This window comes from Nasonia vitripennis, chromosome 5 (assembly GCF_009193385.2).
Source record: "Nasonia vitripennis strain AsymCx chromosome 5, Nvit_psr_1.1, whole genome shotgun sequence".
Classification (NCBI taxonomy): Eukaryota; Metazoa; Arthropoda; class Insecta; order Hymenoptera; family Pteromalidae; genus Nasonia; species Nasonia vitripennis.
This window is the reverse complement of record NC_045761.1, coordinates 630,568-652,408: the sequence shown is the minus strand read 5'-3', so window position 1 is coordinate 652,408 and position 21,841 is coordinate 630,568. Positions and strand designations below refer to the sequence as shown.

The window sequence follows — 21,841 nt, the reverse complement described above, 5'->3', positions numbered from 1 at the left end:
TTGTCGGACGCTCAAGGCCGAGCTTTTGAATTACCCCCTTTTGCACGAATATCATTGTTGTTAAGCAGCTTCCCAGCGACCTGGAGCTCGTGCAAAATTAATTGGATCCGTAGCGCGCGGATACGATTGACGTTTTAAATTCCGTCGCGCCGGGAAAATGAGAAATCGCACGCAGCCTCCCAACTTCTCTGATCTTTTAAAATAAGCTCGATCAACTGTTTTCTTTCGCCGCCGCCTGTGTACACACCGGTGCTCGCGAACGCCAAAGTTCTCGACGCGCTTTATCGCGCGCACACACGCGCGCGTCCCGGGAATATCGGGCGGCGCGGCGCGGCGTATACACTTATTAAGAAAATGTTTGCGCTGTAACAAGCGGAAGTAGTTGCCGCCGCTCTCGCTGGCTTGCTCGCGCATGGCTCGACCGCATCTTTCCGATAACTTTCGTTAACTTGCTGCCGCCGCCCCCGCGCTGTCTGCGTCGGGCTCGGCTCAAGATTCGGCGTCCCGGCAAACTTGCCGCCTACGCACGGAAAATTATTGTTACCGGCAGTCTTTGCCTTATGCAAAGTGTAATATTGCTTTACAAAACTTGGGGAAACGAGTTTCGCGAGCGAGACCCGGCTGTGCGCTGCGAACACACGGGGGCCCCCTGACTCGAGTTTGCGCGCCGCCCAATATTTAATGAGCGAGAGTGCAGCGCGCGCGCGAGCAGTTGATAATTTCGGAGTTTACATTTTTCACCCGCGTTGTCTGAGCGAACTTTGGAATAATTACACGGGGCGCGCGAAATTAATTAGGAAATTCATCGACTGCACGGGGCTGGAAAAATCTGGTTGAGAGCAACGCGCGGTCGATTGTAAAATGCTGGCTCCTGTGCGATAAGCATCGTCGCGCAAAAGACAATAAACTTCGAGCTACTCTCTCCTGCAGTCGCGCAGCAGCGCAAAAACCGGCCGATTTGCATATTCAAATGGACTCGGCTCATACAACAGTACGAATACTTAAAATACTTGTCAGTCGGCTCGGCGCAGCAGCTCCTCTCCTCGAGTCGCCGCTAACGAGCGAATAGCCCTGAGGTGAGAGCGAGAGTAGCGAGAGGCAAATTCCTCGGCTGCTACTGAAGCACTGGCTGCGCCGCGAGAGTGAAACCGGCGGCGCGACGAATACGAGCGGAGGATGTGCAGTCGCGGCCCCGTCGTCGCCTCAGTGCCGCCAATCTTCTCCCGCAGACAATGCGCCGCGGTAGCGCGACTTTTGCTTTCGCGCCTCTCGGAGCGTCTCCCCTGCGCGCTACACGAGAGCTCGCGGTAATGAATACAGAAACGGCTTTAATAACGGCCGTCCGCCATAAATCTTGCCTCGTATAAAACGGCGCGCTGCCGCGGCTACGCATTCGGACGCAGCTGCGTGTAATCCAATTAGAGTAAATAGGATATCCTCGGAGGAACTTGACATTGAGGTCCGTGTATGCGTGCGCGCGGAGAAAAATGCGAGAGCGGCTCTAATCGAGGCGGCGGCGGCTGATCCGATCCTCCGCCGCTCCGTGTATCGGAAAATTAATGCAATTAAGCGAGATTTACGAGGCACAGTAGCGGAGCAGCGACTCGCGGATGAGGAAGTGATACGGATTATGAGCGCAACTGTACAGGCCGTGCGCTCTCGGGGTACAAATAACAAACAGGCGTAACAGTGCGCTCAGAATTACGGTAGTTTATAATTGGATGACTGCACTCTTTGATGCGCTGCTCCGTTCTCAAGGCTAAACCTCCTAATTTCCTCTGGATCTTGGCGAATTCTTGGCGAGCTGCGCCGACATTCCGGAGCAGAAACTTGTCCCTCGCACACGCGTCAAGCTTAATCGATTGCCCGCGCTCCGTACAGCCAGCTTGTTTTCTCTCTCCACCGCGTATTATGTGCTTTTTCCGCCGCCGCAAGACTGGATCGACACTCTCTTGCGCGCCGCGACTAACTATTTCATCGCGGGCCACGGCCGATGAGCAAACGATTGACTGACGCGTCGAGACTAAAAGTTCGCTTCTTCATCGCCTCTTTTTCTCCGGCCTGTACTCCACTTCTGCGCGCCGCGCCTATCTTCCCCGCCATTCATCGGCCCGCAAGAAGCGGCTCTCTGTGCATCTTCTCCGTAGCCGGAGGAAACGGCGGTGAACAAAATACTCTGCATTTTTTCTCCTTTCTCCGAAAAGATTTCATGCGCAAACTGCCTTTTATCGGTATTCCGAACATTTGCATAAAATTCGTGGCTAATCGGGGGAGACGGAAAAAGCTTTCGCTTGCAAAAATGATTCGCCGTTGATCGCGATCGCCGAGACAGAAGCTAACCCAATTAGCTCGCTCCCATGCAACCGACTCATTATTCCGCGTTAAATCGAATTTCCGCCGCGAGCGCGATCGTCCTTTCAATTTCCGTGCTGATAAATTGACCCTATATAGGAGTCGCAGCTCTCTTACAACAGAACAAGAGAATAACGCTCGGTATTAATTTTGTGGAACGGAAATTAACGCTCGGCTACGCCTCGCGCAATCGACGATGCGACGGGCACGAATTCCTCGCCACACGCGGTCATTATCGACACACTTTTAACCGCGGGCCGTTGCGAGCGATGATTTATGCATAGAGACGAGCTACGCGCAGCTTCGTGCCTCGTGATTTACCGCCATGAGTCGTCGTCGTCGTTCCTATCTTTACGAGCCGTCGCGGGCGCGATATGATATTGTGCGCAAGACGGTGGTACATTTCGGGTTTGCTTGCAATCGAACAACAAAAAATTAACAATTACGCAGCCCGGTTCTTTACGAGCCCGCTTGATCGATCGATAAAAGCGCTTGCCGCGAGAAATTATCGTCACCCAAGACCCGCTGTGATAAAATGCCTCGGCGCGGGCTTTTGTAATGCTTCGCCGAGCTGTTTTAGAACTTATAAACAGCGTGATTTATCGGCCGCAAGATTAAGCGCTCGTTGGATACGCCGCGCGACAAGCCTCGAAATTAGCGAAAAGATTTCCCGTCGCGCGCTTTTGTGTTATACGTACAGGCTGGGAAATTCATTACGCGAGATTCGCGGCCAGCAAAAGTTGGCCGACGCTCAGAAGGATAACGTTAATTCAGCAGGCGCTCGCGGAAGTTAATTATTCCGAGAGAGAGAGAGAGAGAGAGCTAGGTCTTTATGTGCTAAAAGCAAAAAATAATACAAATTAGATCACAAAGACTGTGTCGCATATACAGTCTAACAAAAAGAGATAATAAAATATGTAAAAATACCGTCACATAAAATCACATTTCGTCATAGTTAATTAATAGAGAGAGAGAGAGAGAGAGAGAGAGAGAGAGAGAGAGAGAGAGAGAGAGAGAGAGAGAGAGAGAGAGAGAGACTGCGCGGCGATCGTCGCGTTTTATCGAGCCTTTTACAAGGTACTTATATACTCGGCCCGGGCTGCGCGCGTTAGCCGTATTTCAAAGCATCGCCTCGTATTAATTTAAGCTCTCGTTACGCGCGCGTCTGCCTCGCGGAGTTACCCAATATAGCTCTCTCACTCGCTTGCGCGCGCATGTAATGCCATTGGAAATAGACATAATCGAACGGGGCACGGGCTTTTAATTAACAAACACGCGAGCGCTTCGTCGTGTAATTAACGCCGCTAATTCCGCGGCTCATCGGAAAAAGCGACCCACATGTCGCGCACTGCACTGGCCGTCCAAAAAAAGAATCCTATTTTACAACCCTCATTATGCGATCGTGCGCCGCGCGGGGCCGGTTAATTAAAATGCTTGAGTGCTTGAATTGAATCACCGCTGCGCTATTCCTCCGGCGTACACACCACGCGGCCAAGATGCTTTTGATAAAAAGGCGGTCGATGAGCCTCGTTTGCCGATTGTTAGCGCGTGCAGCTTGCGCTTATCTCCCCGGGCTCGAGCGTTGGAGGGGGGCGCGCCAATAAAGTGCGGAATCATCATGCTCGCTTCTCTCGCTAATCTGTCGTTTCTCTTGTCGTTCCAGGTTGTCATCGTTCGTCCTCGACGCATCAGCGGTGAGTCACATGCACTATTCTATTTCTTTTTTTTCACATCAACGTCTATGCAAATATTTTCACTGCACATGCCAGTCATGCCCCCTTTTTAAAAAGCTCACGTATATAAAAGCAGCCGGCAGTGCGGTGTCCCCGGCGCAAATTTTTCGCTGCGCCTGAATATAATATGCATGCTCATGCGTGACGTCTTGATACGAGGGGCGATAAACGAGGCCCACGCGATAACTCATCCGCGAAACGACCTCCCGCGGACGTTTATCTTTCGCGTACGCGCCGCAGTAGGGCCCTGGCGCACTATCTCCGCTTATATTACCAGCTGTAGCGCTGCCACTGCCACTACTGCTGCTGTTGGCGAACGTGACCGCCGACGCAGGAAAGCGCGCAAAAAGCGCGTCTCGATCAAGAATACAGAGGAGCAGAGGGAGAGCCGGCGTGCGCGGATTCGCGGAAACTGCCGCGCGCATACGCGATGAAAATTTTAAGGAAAAAATTTTAAGGAAGAGACTCGCAGATAGCGCACATGGGCAGATGAGCGGGTCGGATAGGCGAGCCACGTGCTCGCGTATTTAGATGCGACGCGCTCGCCGTTCGAATAAAGCCTGTCCTCGCTTTTGTACTGCACTCGCCGAAACGCGCGTGCGGAAATAGAATCGAGAGGAGCCGTGCACACGACGACGCGCGCGGCGACGATAATTCAGGCTCGTTAGAGTCGTCGAAAGCCAGCCTCCGTCCTCTCCTTACAGATAAATCTGTTTTCGGCTCTCAAGGCGAGCTCCCTCTCCCGATGAATACGTCACCTTGTTCGCCCGCTGCTCTTTCGCGCAAAAAACTGACAAATTGCTCAATTATGCCGATGACGGACGAGTGCGTTAATTACGTCGCCGCAAATAAATCCAGAGTCATCCGCGCAGATTTGAACCCCGTATTTGCCGAATTAATTGCGGCGGAGGCATCGGTCAAATTTTTTTCCTCGCTCTCTGCCTCTGCGCGAGTTTGTTTTTTCCATCCATCGACTCTGTCACTTCCGGCGGCGCAAGAAATGAAAAGCCGATGCACCTGTGCCCGAGCAGTAGCCGTATCCATTTCGGCCAGTGCGAGAACCGAGACTGGAGCCCCGAGAGAGCCGTGCGCGGGAACGTCATTTCGATAGTATCAGGGGCTCGTTAAAACTTTTTTCGAAATGGCACTAAAACTGAAAAACGTTTTAACCATGACACACACGTACACATGGAAGCGAGTGCGGTGCCCTTTGGTTTCCGTTAATTCTTTACTTTACGCGCGGGGTTCCCAGTGCGGAAACTTTATCTACTGAAACTTTAAGTATCGGCGTAAAATTAGCCGTCCGGCGCGTTATTGCCTCGTAGATTTGTCCGCGGATACAGCCCCGGGTCAGTCGTAAACAAATACATTTTTTCTTCTCGCCGGATGTGGAGCGGCAGCCGCGATTATTTTCGCACGCCGGTATCGGCGAGCGTCATTGAAATTCATTGAAATTCGAAGCTTCTATCTCGAGAATTGCGAGAACGCGCGGGCATTTAAAAGATTAGCCGGCCGAGAACGTCTGTATCTTAATTTTCATCCAACGGGTATAGCCGACGTTCGAGCCCGCGCGCGAAGTGTACACATGCTTATACAAAGTTGCATACTTTATTTCGTCGAATAACGAGGAACATTAAAATTCCGCAAAACGCATATTACCCGTCTATTCGGAGACTACTAAACTCTCAGATGTACAATTAGAGTCTACTAATTGTTACGTACACATTCGTGCGAAATTCCTCGTACATTTTAATCTCGCGCTTTCCCCGTATTCAGTTTTCGCTGAGAAAAGCTGCGCGCATCGTATCGGACGTGATTTATGGAACAATTATTCTGTACCGTTGCTCATCAACTATTCGCTTCATCGGTTTGGAAATCGCGCGAATAAGTAACGGTTGAACTTTGCTACACGAGTTGCCAGCTTTTTTCAAATGAGTTTTCGCTCTCGAACAGCCCGCGTCGATTTTAAGTGCTGGCGCCATTACGAAATTCCGTAGTGCACAATTGTACATTTCTCATCTCAACGTGCGAATTTCTGAGCGCTGGGGACGTAGCTCGTCATAATGAAAACTGCATCAGATTAGTCCCTAATTTATATGCAAAGTAAAATTTTTTAATGCCCCAGCGAGTTGCGAGCTATTCCAAGTTTCGGCGCAGCCTCTGAATTATAAAAACCAGCTCGGAGAGTAGCTCATAAAAATTTTTATGCCGTCCGAGTCGGGGAGAGAAAAAAAGCGCAGAAGAGGCGCTGCCATTTTTCGGAAAACAACAGTGAGCTCTGGAAACAGCTGCTGCCTTTGCTCCATTTGAATAAGAGCCTCTCGGTGTCAGTCGCGCTCCCGCGGCCAACGTCTTGTTTAGCCGACCGAAATGAGCGGGGCGACAGCGCAGCTAGGTGCGCAATTAGCCGGCCATTTTCAGTTAATTCGCCTCGCGCAATATGCAAACCAGCGGTATAAAACGTGTCGTGCGGTAGAAGCAGCAGCAGCAACAGCAGAGGGCTCGACAACAACAACGGCGGCGGCCACTGTTTTCATTCATAAAGACGTGGGGACGCGCTGCTCGGGACATTAGCGGCAAATTAATTTTCGCTTCGATAGCGATTCGGCGACAGCGACGGCTGCGGTCGTGCGCCCCTGCAACAATGGGAAAGAATATAACCTGACAAGAAGTGTTCGAGCCGCCCCCCCCCTCTTTCCCTCCCCGGGACTGGGCATAATAATGTCTCGGTAAGCGACGGGACAATGAGAGCCGCTGCCACTGTTATACTCGCCGCGTACTTTTTGAAGGAAAAAAAGCGCGGCCCCGGAGAGGGGGCAAACGAGATGAAGGGTATTAAACACAAAAGCGGCTCTCTTTCTCCTGCGCTGACCGTGTACAAAAGTCCCGGAATGTATGCAAACATTGCCGCGAGCGGGTATGCATACAACATCAGGCTGTACGCGTCGTGTTTGCAAATGTTTATGTAATATCTCGCGGCAAATTAAAGGACTCGCGCTTAATTAACGGGGTAGAGCGCCCGCCGAGTCGGTTTTAAACGAGATTTTTTTCCTCCTTGTTAATTCTCGCAGTCGCTTGCCACTGCCAGCGTAGTGCTTTTTCGCTGTTTCAACTCTCGAGTTTGCACTTGCGGTAAACTCTGCGTATAGCCTCCATCGAGAAAAAGCCGGGCAATTCGGAAAATTCGCACCTGACCTCTTTCGAGAATCTCACGTGCTCCGCGTATAATATACAACACGCCACGGCGTATGTGTACACGTACGGCGCGCTGAGTGGGGTGAGGGCAAACTATGTTGTGCTCGTCAACGAGAGCACGAGCGAGCCGCGGCAACAGCAACCGCCGGAATCTTTATTAGTGTCAAGGGGGCCCTTGAAAAATGCCGAGCTGCAGCAGCAGCGTACTAGACCGACAAAACGTTTTCCTAGCCACACTCGCTCTCTCTACTCCTTCTCCGCTGCTACAATGGCACAGTCGAATGACATCTGGACAAGCCTGCGGGGAGACTCGCGCGCGCCCGCGGTAGCTATATATGCGGCTACATAAAACATACCTACGCGCGCAAGTAGCAGCGGGAACGAGAACAAGGAGAGATGGGAAGCACCAGCGCGGGTTAATAATTGCCGGGCATTGTGCGCACGACATATCGCGATAATCTGGACGAGAGGAAAGGAGGAGGCCTGCTACGAGGCGTCAGGGGCGGGGGGGGGGGGGTAGTAGCGCATTTTTTTACTCCCTCGCAGCCGAGAAGATCGTTTGATCGAATTTGCGTACACGCGGCTTTCTTTTTCAGTCGTGCCCGATCGCCGACAGTGACACCTTGCGTGTCTCGCTAATAAAATGCGCAAATGATAGCCCTCAAAACAAATTATACACACTCGTTTTGCATTAATTCCGCGTCCGGAAAGAGGCGCTTTTTACTCGTCACTTCAAAGCCGAGCGCGCGGGCTTCATAAATAATTCAGAAAAAAACCGGCGTATAACTCAACTAAGTACGGAACCCAGTAGTTATGAAAATCCCAATCTTAATTTCCATCTCTCGTTGCCTCGTTACCAACGCGAGCGCGCGCGCTTGCAACCGTTCTCGCTCGTTTTCTTTCTCAACTGCAGTTCGCGTTTTACGGAGGCAGCTCATCGCCGCGCTTTTATCTCGCCCTAGCGCGCCTCACGTGCTCGGCTCACCTCTGAGAAAAAAAAAGGAATCAGTCAGTCGTTGCCGTGTACGGTTCGCCTGAAAAATTGGCGCCCGTGCAGAAGAAAACGACTTTCGCAAATTGCGTTACAGACTGAGAGAGAGAGAGAGAGAGAGAGAGAGAGAGAGAGAGAGAGAGAGAGAGAGAGAAGCGGGAAAGCGAGAGGATAAACTTTGGCAATAGCCCGGCGCCTCTCCTAAACACGTGCGACCGTTTTCTATTTCGCGAGCGACGCGGCTGCTGCTGCGCTGTAAGTTTTCGACTTATCGACAAGTTTTTGGCCCGAGTGTAACGGAGAAGCGGGATAGGTACAAAGGGGAAAATGGATAAGAACAACTGCGGAGGTGAGTGAGCCGTGTGATTTCCCGTCCGTGAAGGCCCCGATGAGTCAGAGTGGGGCGTAATAACGAAGGAGGCCCGCGAATGATTCAATTTAACCCGAGCCAGCCGATACATAATGCATCACGTCTGGCTGCGGAGCAGGGCGTCACCCGCGCCGCGCGACGTCGCTGCTGCTGGTGACGCTCCCGAAAAATATGTCGAGCGCGAGGAATCCGATCCATCTTTCGCTTCCTCCTCTCTTCGACCGCCGTCACGCGTTCATAAGCCGATCAGCAGTGGGAGCGGGCGCAGATTCAATCTCTCCCAGTTGATAATCCCTTTCCCCTTTCGATGCGCTACCCTAAAAACTGCCTGCGATCCTGGAAGCCGCGGCGGGCGGGCCTTGATCCGGCACGGTGACTGAGAACAGATTAGAAAAAAGGCCTCCCGCTGGGTCCTCGCTTTTTTACGCCACCCCGACTTGACTGCTGCATCGGTGTCGCGATCGAGCCTAGTCGAAGAAAAGATTCGGAGTGACATCTCAACGGAGCCGCGCGATTACGAGGCGATTACCGGGAATAAAGCGACGCAAATCCTGCCTCGAAGAACGGGCGCATTATATCGTCGACGTCGACTAATTCAGCGCTTACTCGTACGAGCGATGAAGAGCGAATGTGCTAGCGCGCGACTCACCTTGACCTCTAAATCAAGAGCCGCGCGGATGAACTCTCTTTTGCACGCCCGGAGTTTGAATGGCCGCCCGGCGCTCCATCCGCGCGCGAGCGGGAGCGCATTACCGAAGTTATACTCCGTGGGATATCACACTCGAACTTTCCTAGTTATAAAGCGCGCAGTCGCGCGCGTTTTCCTCCATATTTCAGCCGGCGCGTCGGGCCTCGACATTATTCAATTTTCGCCGCGCCGCCGCCCGCGCGCGAATGAATATATACGCTCCGGCAATTTATTCCCACTCAGTCGCGAGGCTCGCGCAATTTTACCAGCAGCAGTGCGAGCTCGAGCTGTCGCGTGTTTGCTCGTCGATCGTCGGAAACACCCGGCAGCGCCGGATGCAGCGCGCAAAAAAAAGCCGAGTCAGAGGCGAAGAGAGTGGAGATCAAAATTCTTTTGCATTGTAAAAGCAGCGCGCACGCAGTCGGTCTGCCGCAATCTCGGCATAAAATCGCGATTCCCAGGCGCATTATCAAACGTCCCGTAGAGCGCGCCAGTTAAGAATTCAGCGAAAGCCCGCGCGAACGAACCAACCTTCTGTATTTTTATTCCGGAAGGCGGCGGTGGCGGCTGCGAGATAAGGCCAAAATGCTTCGGTAAAACTCTCCGCTTCTCTCTCTCTCTCTCTCTCTCTCTCTCTCTCTCTCTCTTACTATACTGCGCGAACTACGGCTAGGGACTGCGGAGGACTCGGGCAACGCGGGGTGATTGAGCACCTCGAGTTTCGCTCGCTAACCGTGGCACGTGAGTGGAAAAAGACATGTAGAACAATTTGTACAGTGCTGCTGCTGCCGCCGCCGCTGCTGCCCCATACGTGACGATGGCCCGCGCCACTGGCTTGTAACAATTTCGTTCGCCCGTAATCGTGGCCAAATGTACCGGGAGGCGAAAATACGCCCGGTGATCTGCTCCTTCCAATCTCGGGAAAAGAGGGGGATCGTGTTTTCCCGGCGAGGAAAGAAACAGAGCCGACGACGGTGATTAGTGTATGACGCGTCGGAATCGGGATTAATTGGAGATGCCCGATTTTTCTTAATGGAGTGCGGTGCGGGGAGCACTTTCGGAAGCCGGCGCCGGTTATTATCGCTAATACGCGCTTGATGAATGCGCCCCGGCGATACTCCCATCGGCACGTTCCGGGAATGAAAATATTCGCCCTATTATTGCTCTTTTGTCCCTCCCCATCCCTCTTTCGCGCGCAGCCTCGATAAACATAAACAGCGAGAGACAAAGCTTCCGAGTTAGTTGGCGCCGAGGAATTTCCAATTTCCAAACTAAATGAAAGGCTTGTAATTTCCCGCGTCATTGCTCGGCCAACAGCCCGGAGTACATCCGAAATTCAGCTGCAGTAGCGCGGTCCCAAAGACGCCAGCTCAGCACGGGCGTCGTGTCGCGTACACGGATATAAGCTCCTGCACGCACGCGGCTCGAAATTCCGAGGCGGCCCTAATGACCTCCCCCAAGTCCATCGCGTACATCACCCGGGGATCATCCCGGGCGCTACGGCGGAGTCGCTTGACGGCCCATCCGGGACAAGAGATTGTGTGCGTGTGTCTGCGCGAGTCTGCGCGTGTCTGAGTGCGGAGCCGGAGGAGAGACGGAGAGGGAGATGGGGGCCATAACACGCGGAGCAGTCCCCGTCTAATCTGACGTATGACACGACAGATTCCTCCACATTACCGAGAGAGCGCCGCATGTGCGGGCGCGCAGGGGGCCATCCCGAATTGATTTTTATTTTTGGCTACTCTGTATTAAGGATCTGCATCCCGATAGTTCGTTTTTCTGGGTGCGGGGGGTTATAGTCGTCGTCATGCGCGTGGCTTATGATAAATCCGATCGATACGGCTCCGTGTCACTGGGGATTTTCTCGAAACTATGATTTTCGGGATTCCTCTTGATCGGTTGGAGATACGCGCGCAGATATCGGATCGTGATTCGGCGCTTCGACCCTCGAAAAGTGCTCGCTTGTAGGCATAGTATAAATCATGCCAGCTGTCACAATATTTAACGCGTTCCCAGAGTCGATTGAAACTTCGAGAAAGCCTAAAAGTGGGCTTTTCATTTGGAACTCGAGCTCGGGCTGGAGAGCAAAGTTCTTCTTGTGAATACATCGCGTTCAATTAAAATCCACAAAGCGCCGGACCGGCGGAGCGAGAGCGAGAGCTGCGCTGTCCGAACTGTTCTAAAAGCTACACACGGGGTATTTCTCTCTCATTACAAAACTAATCTCCGCTGAACTCGCTCGCCAGCCCTCAGTTTGGCTTTGTTCGTTTATACACGACGACCTCGCACTATTCCCGGGAATACATACCATTTCAGCGAGCCGCTAATGGAGACTGCCGTGAGCGTGTGTCTCGCCGTAAAAATCCGTAAGATCGAGCCGTGCATCGCGAGCTCCATACGCCGGCGGTCATCAGCACTAGACAGTTAGTTATGTTCGCGCGCGCTTAGGAGCCTGCGGCCGCAGCAGCGACAGAAGAAGAAGAAGAAGTAGAGGGTGCCGCGCTTCAGCTCCCTCTACCTCGCTCTCCGGCAGCAGCAGCAGCTCGACGTAATGGCTCGATTTATATTCAAAGTCGCGGGCTAATAGCTACACAATTTAACAGGTGGGCAGAGCGAGCGAGACAGCGAGAGCACGGCCGAGAAGGAGTGCCGGGTCCCCGACGCGCGATCCTCTTTCGCAGCTCCTCTCTTTTGCTCGGCTCGTCGCCGTGCTGTACGACGCGTCGGCCGTCGAGTGATAAGAAAGTTTCGCGACGAGGCGATGTTCCGACGCCCAGCGATTCCTCATGGTCACCGCGGGTAGCGTCGCTTATTCTTACGAGGACTGCTCGCTATCTCGGTCGAACCGTGGAAAATCTCGAAAAAACGAGAGTGCGAACATTGTTTGAGGTTTCTCACGAAATTCCGAAGAGTTACGCACTCGTGTGTCGGATATCGTTTGGAGAATCGCGGGAGACGCGATTTAGATAAATGGTATAACGTGTTTATGGCGAACGTTAATGAGCCCATAGATCGAGAGAACGCGCCTCGCTTTTGCATAATTACGCCGCGGAGCAGTCGCTGCGGTGTTACTAACTCCCCCCACACACATACAGGCACTGGTAGAAAGCTGCTCTCGCTCACAACGCCGGATTTTTTCAAACCAGTATTCCCCACACCGCGTCGCGATCCTTCTAATTACTCGAAAATGTTATTTTTTTAAAGCAGCCGGAGATAGCAGGTTCGTCGAATCTGACGTGGGCGTATATTGGCCGGATTCCCCGCGCTCGGGGCCAATTTGCATTCGGGCAATGCGAGATAGGCGTGATACAGACATTAAAGCCGAATGGCCAAATAGGCGCTTCCTTTATTTTTCATCTCCGCTCGGCCGTCCCAGCGGCCCGAGTCATCAGTCGAGCGGCGAATTTAAGACGTTTAAAGCGTGCGATTATGCGACAAGATATCGCCGCGGCGGCATTAAAATTAAAATTTCAAATTTAAAAGCTCCCGCACGCCGGCAAACGAAGCACGAGGCCTAATATTTCTTCGGCCCGGCCGAATTAATCGAGTCTACGCTGCGGCCGCGTATATGTGAAAAGAAGAGGTTCGTCGTTACTTACAACGCACGGACGCAACGTGTGATTTTCCTCCCCAATTACGCGCATCGACATTTCAATCGACGAGGACGAGACGGGGACGAGCGAGTGGAGCGATTAAATTAAATCGCCCAATTCCATAATCAGCGATTCGGATTGTAGCCGTGGGCGCATCCGTCATTTTTCTTAACGACCCGTAATACGGTACTCCGAGTCGGAGCGAGAACGCCATTAAACAAATTAGTGATTCTCTCTCTTGCGCGAGTAAGAGAGAGGGACGTCGCTCGCGCGCGTATCCGTTCTTAGGCATTGCAGATGAGAGTGCGAGCAAAGTGCTCGCGGGAAGGAAAAAAGAAGCCGCTTTGATGCGGAGTTTTGCATGGCGCGCGGTGCATGAATTAGCGAGGAGCGGCGCCGCTTTTTCGAAAATATTAATGACCCAGCTGATTGCGTATTCCGGCGTAATCAGAGCGCGAGCGCGACCCGAGTGTTTTTAGCGAGCGTATACTGAGAAGCCCTATCTCTCGCAAAGGGAATAACTTCCATTTGGAAAATTGCGCGCGCGGAACGATCGCACAGCTTCCATCTGTGGTCGCGCGCAGCCAATTACGATTATAGAAAATCAACGGCCATTATAAGCGCTGCAGCCGAGCGGCGAAGACTCGTCGCGCGTCAGTTCGTCCACTTTTCGTGCCTGTTTGTTTTTCCCTCGGCGCAGCGGCGCACAAAAGCGGGAGATGACTTGCACGAGCGACAATGGGACTCCTCCTCGCCGGCAGCTCCCGGCTTCTTTTTTCCTCCCGCGAAGAGCTCGCGTGCGTTCTCAGCGTTTTTTCGCACTCGCTCCTCTCGAGGTGCCTACGCTATGCGTATATCGCTGCGGGATTCGCTTCGGCGTGACGCGTGTGCGCCGACGTGTCCTGCGCTTCCGCATCCCATGGCCATCGGGCTCGCGCCTTCCAGCCAGCTCCCGTCTCGGCGACGTTTATATCGCGTGTCCGCGTTATATAAGCCCCGGCACAATGCGCGTTATACAGATATACGGCTCGCGCGCATTTAAAGCTGAATGCCTTTTACGGAAGCTCGAAAGCCTGTAAGACAGGGAGAGAGAGAGAAAGAGAGTCGAGAGACGGGAGGCGCCCATCCTTTTGTGCCTCGCGCATTGTGCGCTACCTGTGCGCGATCCGCCTCGAATCAAAACGCTTCCGCTCCGAGTGCTGCGTAAGAAGATTTCGTGCATCCGTTTATGTCAACAACAAGTGGAACGCCGATGGGAGAGGGCTCCGCCGGCTCCTCGAGAGATGCACATAGCGCGGCAGATGATGTCGGGTAGACGGCTCTCGTTATTACGAGTGGGATAACCGAACGCGGCCTCGAGTGGAATCAGAAAGGAGCAGTTTCGAATTTGTTCTTAACGTTCTATTGATGCCGAGCGATTTCAACGCACCGCGCGATATACGCGGGCAACTTTCGAGTAGCTCCGCTCGAGGCACTCGAGATGTCTAATGCCCGGGGATCGAGATGCGCACGGCATAAATTTCGCCTATCGCCCAACTACATCGGCCCTATCGGGCCGAGCCTCGAAATTATGCCGTCGGTAATCCGGCAGCAAGCGGCCCATAAAACTCAGCCGCGAGCGCGTCAATCGCATTAGCGCGCAGAGGCGTGTATCTACCCCCGCAAATCGCGAGACTTCATACACGAAGGAGCTCTCGGCCGAGTCCATCGGCGGCGAACTGCGAGCCGAAAGCCAAACAGACGTACGGATATATTTGTCCTTCGGTTAAACCAACACGTCGGGGGCCCGCCGCGCGAGGCGGAGATCGACTCCCCTGCGAGCCACCCTCTTCCGCAGCGGCGGCGCGACACACTCTAGTCCCGCAAATCCGGGAAATTTTCCCGGCGCGTTTAAAAAATACGAGGCTCGCTTATAAAAACAGAAAATCCAATAATCCGGAGCAGAGTGGACGGTGCGTAAGCCGGATATATATTTATTCGAGGCCGCGAGAGAACTCGGGCGAGAGATAGGGCGCAGCGATGTCTATCTGCGCGATGCGGTGCGTATGGCCGCGCGTGTGGGACCGTCCGATCAATCAAACGCCCGATTATTATAGCCGGGCCGGGGTCGCCGGCGTGAGAATCCTCGCTTCTCCCTCTATATCTCTTCTCTGCTCTTCTCCCGCAAGGATGCCTGCATCGGACACCTACGACTTTTTCCGACCCCTCTCATCTCGCAGCTCTCGCACTTTAGCCGAACCATTGACTCTCCCCGCCGACACCTTCCGCCGCTGCCGCTCGCACACACGCGCGCGCGCGCGCTTTGTATCCCAGCTCCTCGGCTCGGTCTTCTATTATCCGCGTCCTGCAGGTGGGTGTTTAGGGCAGGAAAATTACAGACGATCCCGAGCGCGGCCCTTTATCTTACTTTTATGTGCGCCAGCTCTTTGACTTTTTTAAGCCCCTTGGGAAGAGCCGCGCGGGATCGGTCTCCGAATGCGCCGGGGAAAGCGAGGACGGATGCGCAAGGTGCAGAGGTCAAGGATGCGCCTCGTTTCCCATTCGCATAAATCGGGGATCGCGGTCGCGCTTATCGGGCCGGGGTCGAAAACATTTCCCAGGCTTCGTCATGCTCGCTCCGTCATCCGGGCAGCCTCTCATATTAATACACGGCTCTAACGAGGAAGCCGCGAAAAAAAGGAAAAAACGGGCAAATCGAAGGAAGCGGCGTGACGGGCTATTTGAATACGGTGTGATAAATCGCTTCCGGCGCGCGTTTAGCCGCTCGAAAAATCTCGGGATTCAATTAGGCCGAAACGCACGGAGAGCCAGTGCGCCAAACGCTCCCGGTGGAAATTCAAAAAATTCATAAAGCCCGCAGCGGAGTCTCTCGGCCGTGAAGCGAGGAGCCGAGTGCATGCTGGCGGAAGATGGATCGAGCCCGCGTACTCAGTCTCGCTGCGCCTTATTCTTCTGGGGGGAAAATGCGCATTACACGCGAGGCGCGCACGAGATTACCGAATATAAAGGAGAGCGCGGAGAAAAATGAGTTCATCGCATCAAAGGCTTGTAGCGGCGACATTCTCGCTGCTCCTCTCCTCGTCGGGGCGAGAGCTGCGAAAAAAAGGAGTTGGAGGGGGACGAGCTTTGCATCTTTCTTTTATGAAATGCGACCAAACTGCAGATGTAATCTCTTTCTTCGCCGGCCGGTGAGCGGGAGATCTAATGTCGGATTATGCTCGCGCGACATCGCGCTCCGAGAGAGGCTTAAACGAGGCGCAAAGCTGGCGCGCACCGAGCCCCCGCTTCCGTCCTAGTCCTTTCGAAATTTCAACCCTCTCCCTCTCGACTCATTGTGTCGCCCTCTTTTTCTGTTACTCCCGGCGCGTCTTTCCCTTTTTTCCCTTTCGTTGGGCGCCAAAGGGGGACGAGTCGAGCAGTGACGAGGAGGCGCGCGACACATCGCCGAGCGGAGCTACCGGCAGGTACGCGCGAGCGCGCGTTATTGTGTGCATGCATGCACTCATGGGTGAAAACCCGAGCGCTGTCCTCTCTCTCAGAATGCAGATCTGCTCTCCTTCCTGCTCCGCTCTTTCAGGGTATTTGAGATAACAAGCTGCAGGATGTACTCCTCTTTTCTTCTCTCCTCGGCGCCGTTGTGGCCTGCTCTCTTCCCTTTTTTCGCTTCTGCTTCCTCGAAAGGCTCGTTTGTGGAGATGGAGTTATTTGCATGTTTCTGCATGTTTCGGACGAAAAAATGAAGAGCAGGCTTTCCTAAAGAGAGCCAGGGCAGCTGTCGCCGCGGTGTCTGAATTCACGGCGAAATCCGAGCTCGATTCGTTTCAATTTTTTTTTGCACCGCGAAATTGTTTTTGCCACGTTCGGTCTTTTCGGGAGAGAAAAGCAATACACTCGAGGAGAAAGGGTCGCGCCTCTCGAGAATCGATTCCCCGAAGCAGCGGAAAAGCTTCGTCTCGGATAGCGTGTGCAGTGTGTGTATCGTCGCATCGCTGGGGGACCATTAAAAACGACGAGGCCCGGACCATAAAAATCTGAAACTAGAGCGCTTAGAACTCGACAATGAACAGCTCCGAGAGGCAGTCAGGCGCACATACATGTGTGAAAAGGTTCTCGCAGAAGCGAGAAAGAGCCGGAACGATGATGCAGTATAAGACTGGGGGAATAAAAGGCTGCGCGCTGAGGTACGTATACGTACGTACGCGTATATAGATATACAGGCTCGGTCCGCCGCGCGCCGGATGAGAATCGAAAGCCGACATGTCCAGGCAGTGTGTCCCCTGCTGTGAGACACTCGTAATGACCAGCCCGATCTTATCAAACTCGCAGCGAGAGAGCGAAAGAGAGCGAAAGAGAGAGAAAGAGAGAGAAGCTTCTCCTCGGCCATTGTACACTTATCTCTCGGCCAGTTCGCCTTCTTCTACTCTCTTTCAATTCCCTCTCCGCTGCTTCTGCCGCCGCCGCCTCTGCTTCTCTCCTTTATATAAAATAAATCTATCTCTATCTGACTCCTCGCTCCCGGCTCTCTCGGACGCGAGGAGGGAAGCAGACTGCAGAAGGGCACGCAGTCAAGAGGCTTTCTGTCTAGTTTCGAGGCAACTGTCTCTCCGCCGGGGCTGGGTTTATCATCGCAGGAGCATCTTTTTCCGTCTCGCACGTTCGTCGCGCATTCTTTTATTTCGCAGCTTCGGACGTTCGTGTAACGATTCGAAAATTTCGCCAACCAGCCGATACCGATTTTAGGAGCCATTCTCCGCGGGTGCTATCGTAACTTTTCTCGGGCTTACCGCGGAGTGCAAGAAAGACGGAACACACATTTCACCCGGCCGCCATCAATTCTGATAGAGTCACAAATCTCCACGTCGCCGGAATGACCCCCCGCAGAATTTCGCGCGCTCCTGCAGATCTCCCTGCGCTCCGATATACATAAATATCACTTATAGGCGAATCCAATATAACTCGCGGCGAAAAATTCCCTCTCGGCGTGCAGCGAAACGCTTACAGTCCCACGCACAGATAGTCGGGAATTAAAAATTGGGCCTCGCGAGTGCAGCCTCAAGTAGGAGGCGCTTTCTGCGGGGCACACGCGCGTATGGAGCCGAGAGTCATTTATCCGCGGCGGCGGCTGAGAGCGGAGCTGCTCTTGTCGGGGGCAGTGTTATTTGTACTGGCGGAGCGGAAGGTATTAATTAGAGTGGGTCTAGGCCGCTCTCTCGCCAGCGGCCCGAGCGCAGCCCTAGCTAATTAATGGCAACAATAATTAGTTTAAGAGGCCCTGTCCGCGCTCTCGGGGGTTGTGCGCGCGCTCGTCTGCTGCAGTAGCCCGCTCTGGCAGTCTCGCTCTTGACTTATTGAATAAGAAAGTATGTTCTATTGTAATTGGGTATTATGAGGCGAGTCTCTCGCTCTCGCTGTCGAGGCCGCGCGGTTATGTACGGGACGTGTACGCGAGTAGCTCTGCTGCGTCAGCGAGAGAAGATTAACGAAATGAGCGGACAATGGGCGCTTGTGCCGAGATTCTCTGTTCATCTTTTGCATCGGACTTTTTGTCCGGCCGCTGGAAACGGGCAGCATTATACCTTCGACTTTGGAATTACATCCGCGCGAAAATCTGCGAGGGACTTTATTTTCGCTGATATCGGAATTCATTTTAACGGCCGGCGCAGTTGTGTCGCCGAAATTAATTCATACACGCACATAAACAGGCAGACCGGCGTCGTCGCAGCTCGTGAATGGCCAATATCATAAAATTGACAATGAATGAACAGCGAACTATGAGCGAAATAACGAATTTTATTGCTTCTAGCGCACTCCTCTTCAAACGGGATATGTTTATTTTCGCTAAATACCGTGTGAGAGTCGGGAAACGTAAACGAAAATAAATTGCTTTTTGATGACCGAACGTTTAATTTACAGAACTGCGCTCCGGCGTTTGTATTTTGTTTTATTGCTGTCCAAATATATCGACCATGTTTATTTTCGGGCGGTTTAACTCAATTATTTCGGCGAAACGCGTATTTTTAATACGTCGCAGCATACCGCATTGTAAAAACTCGAGAATTATTTACTCCCCGCGTGATCCTACCGAAATAAATATTTCCCCAGCCGGCAAACGAGGATGATCGAGCAAAGTGCACTATTTTCGAGTTGGGCGCAAAGTAGGCCGATTTACGTTTGAGCCGCACGTGTGCGTGTGTCTTGCGGCGAAAGCGCATTGAACCCGAGGTAACGTGATATACGTTATATACTTCGCGCACGTCTGGGGGATGTGTTACGGAAAAGTCACGATATCAGCGGAGGAAGGGTTGAAACCCTTTGAAACTCGAAGAGATGCAATATAGCTCTCTCTCTCTCTCTCTCTCTCTCTCTCTCTCTCTCTCTCTCTCTCTCTCGCGGTTACCCATTTCCCGTCTGATAGCTATCTATATGGAAACTTGATACTTGACGTTCAATAGCCTGCTCCGACAATGAGTGCTTTCTGCGTCTGGTGTGTATCATACATGACATAATATTTCAAACTGCAACTCGCGAGGGGAAATTCGATTCAGCTTGGCGCATTCGTTCGGATTCATCGCAACTTTCTCGTTAATTACTCGACCTGCGCGCGCGCATAGTTACGCGGGAGCTTTTGGAAAACGTTTGTTTTTTCAGGCAGCCCGGCACTGTTCACGCGTAATAAGATCATATTTCATACGTATAATAATTAGGGTCCGCGGCGGCGGCTACGGCGTCAACCGCGCGGCTAAAAGAGGTGTAATGCAGTGGGCGCCGGCTAAAAGGCCGGGCATTAACGTCGCTCCTCTATTTGGGTGTTCTTCAGATAGCTGCAGCAGCTCTACGGCCGGCCGAGCGCAAGGGAGCCTCGCAGCCTGCGTTATAACGTTGGCAACGAGCCACCGACACTCCCTGCCGTGGACGAGGCGCGAGGAGCGAAAATAAAAGCCGGGAGGGACGTCGCTCTTGGCTCCGCAGACGGACGGTGTGCGGCGAAATGAAATTACGGCTATCGGCCCCGAAAATGTAAATCGCGTTAAATTTCCCGAGCCCTGCGTTTGTCGTTTAATTTGCCAAGGCTACACGCACGCGCCGATCGGAGGGTGATCTCTGCCGTCGAGCAACATGAATCATCGTATCCCTCTATCTCAGCGTCCATTGTTCCTGATAAATATTCAGGAGCGGACCCCGCCGTACGAGCGTCTCTTGAAGAGCGGGGCGCGATGTGCGCTAATCCACTCGGATTCGCGAGCTGCACGTCGCAGTCGACGCATAGCCGGGAAAAAGACGAGTTAGATCTTCGGTTCGCCTTTGGAAATCGATCGCCGCTCGAGCGACCTACATATTTCATCGAACAGAGAACACGGCGAGACAACAATGGGGACAACGAATCGGTTCACCCCTCGAGCAGCGTTTACGAACGCAAATCCCCGAAAAAAAAACAACACAGAATCGGAGAAATTTATGAAGTCGAAAAGCAGCCACAGCAGTCGGGGCGAGCAATCAGCGTTCTTTCATCCCATTCACGAGCTCGCGCCGTCGCCGTAACTCTAAATTTACAGAAAATATGCGCTCTCGCTCCTTTTTCCCCGATTCAATCGGAGCGTGAAAACTATCTGGAATCGTTAGCATTCGTTTCTCTAGCCGCCGAGGGGTCCATTATCCGAAAAAAGGACGCGCACAACAAACCCGTATGTCTCATACACACAAGCACTCGAAACCGCCGAGCGGACAATGGCACAAATCCGGCAAATCCCATATTTCTTTTTTCATTAGCCGGCCCTCATCGTCCCGTTTACACGCGAGCGCGAGGAAAAAAGCCGGCGAAGAGGCGCGCGGAGAAAGCCCCCCGTGGTATCTCGAATCTCGGCGTGCGCGCTGATAAATCTAAGCCGTTCTACACGTGACAAAGGAAATATTCGGCAACCCTTTTTCTTTCCAGGTGGCGGCTCGCGCGACTCTCGAGAAGCCATTGTACGGATCGCTGCGGTGCGACATGAAATACCGTCAGATGACAGTCCGAGATATCGCGAGCTTTTCCAAAAGGCTTATGCGATTTCTCTCTCCTCCCCTTTGGCGCGAGCGGTGTACACCTCGCTATAGGTATAGATAGACAGAGAAGGGGTGTCTAAGCCATGGGAACCGAGACGCGTTGCCGCTGCTCTGCTCCTCGAACCCTCTACATTTTCGACGACGGCTTCTCCGCGCGCGCGGGAGAATCTCTGCTGCCGAAAGTTTGGAGGCACACGGGCGTGAAAGATCAGAGAGAGTGTCTGCTGCGCCCCCTTTTCGCCGTGCCCGGCCAGAGGAGAGGAGCTCGGAGAACACAGGCGCTGAGAGGGAAATTTTATAGCCGAAGGGAGAGATAGCACCGGGGAAATTTGAAAAATCCGCGATTCCTCGCACTTTTTGCGCCGAGGGTAAATATCCCCGGCTCTGAGCGCCGTGATTTATCGAAAGGGTGTAATGGAGACAGGGGGCCGACGCGCCGCCGTGTGTACTTTGAGAAGAATGGCGCCGCCGCGCGGGAGGGCATTGTTTGGATTTCGAGGTATCAAGAGTCTATATTTGCACGTCGGGGTCGCGTCTAATTATCGCGCATTGCGGCGGTTATTACGCGCGCCGTTGGAATGCCGATGGGCGGGCAACTTTCGCGCCGGGGCGTCAGCGAGATTCGTTTCTGCGCGCGCGGGATATCTCGAGACATCGAAATTCGCCCGGGAAACGTGCCACGGAGAAAGAGGTACGGGGGCTGCTCTCCTTCTCTGTATACAGCGACGTAAAAAGACGCGGCGGGGAGAGAAAGTCTTGCGGCGGGGATAGACGTATATCTATGAGTCACGAGAACGCGATAAATTCCGCGGCGGATCGAGCGCCGGCACGAATTTTTATGGCGAACTAATATCTCTATAATCCGGCATGACGTAT

At 53.1% G+C, this 21,841-nt stretch overlaps 1 protein-coding gene across 4 annotated transcripts in view; it reads left to right on the top strand.

Annotated features, from left to right (window-relative positions):
- Nucleotides 1-21,841, top strand: part of LOC103315329 — a 200,480-nt gene that overhangs the window by 108,006 nt on the left and 70,633 nt on the right. For all 4 annotated transcript variants that reach the window (XR_004227929.1, XR_004227930.2, XR_004227927.1 and 1 more), the window contains one exon: nucleotides 4,016-4,046. The gene's annotated coding sequence lies outside the window, so the exon portion shown is untranslated. The remainder of the gene's footprint in view (nucleotides 1-4,015; nucleotides 4,047-21,841) is intronic.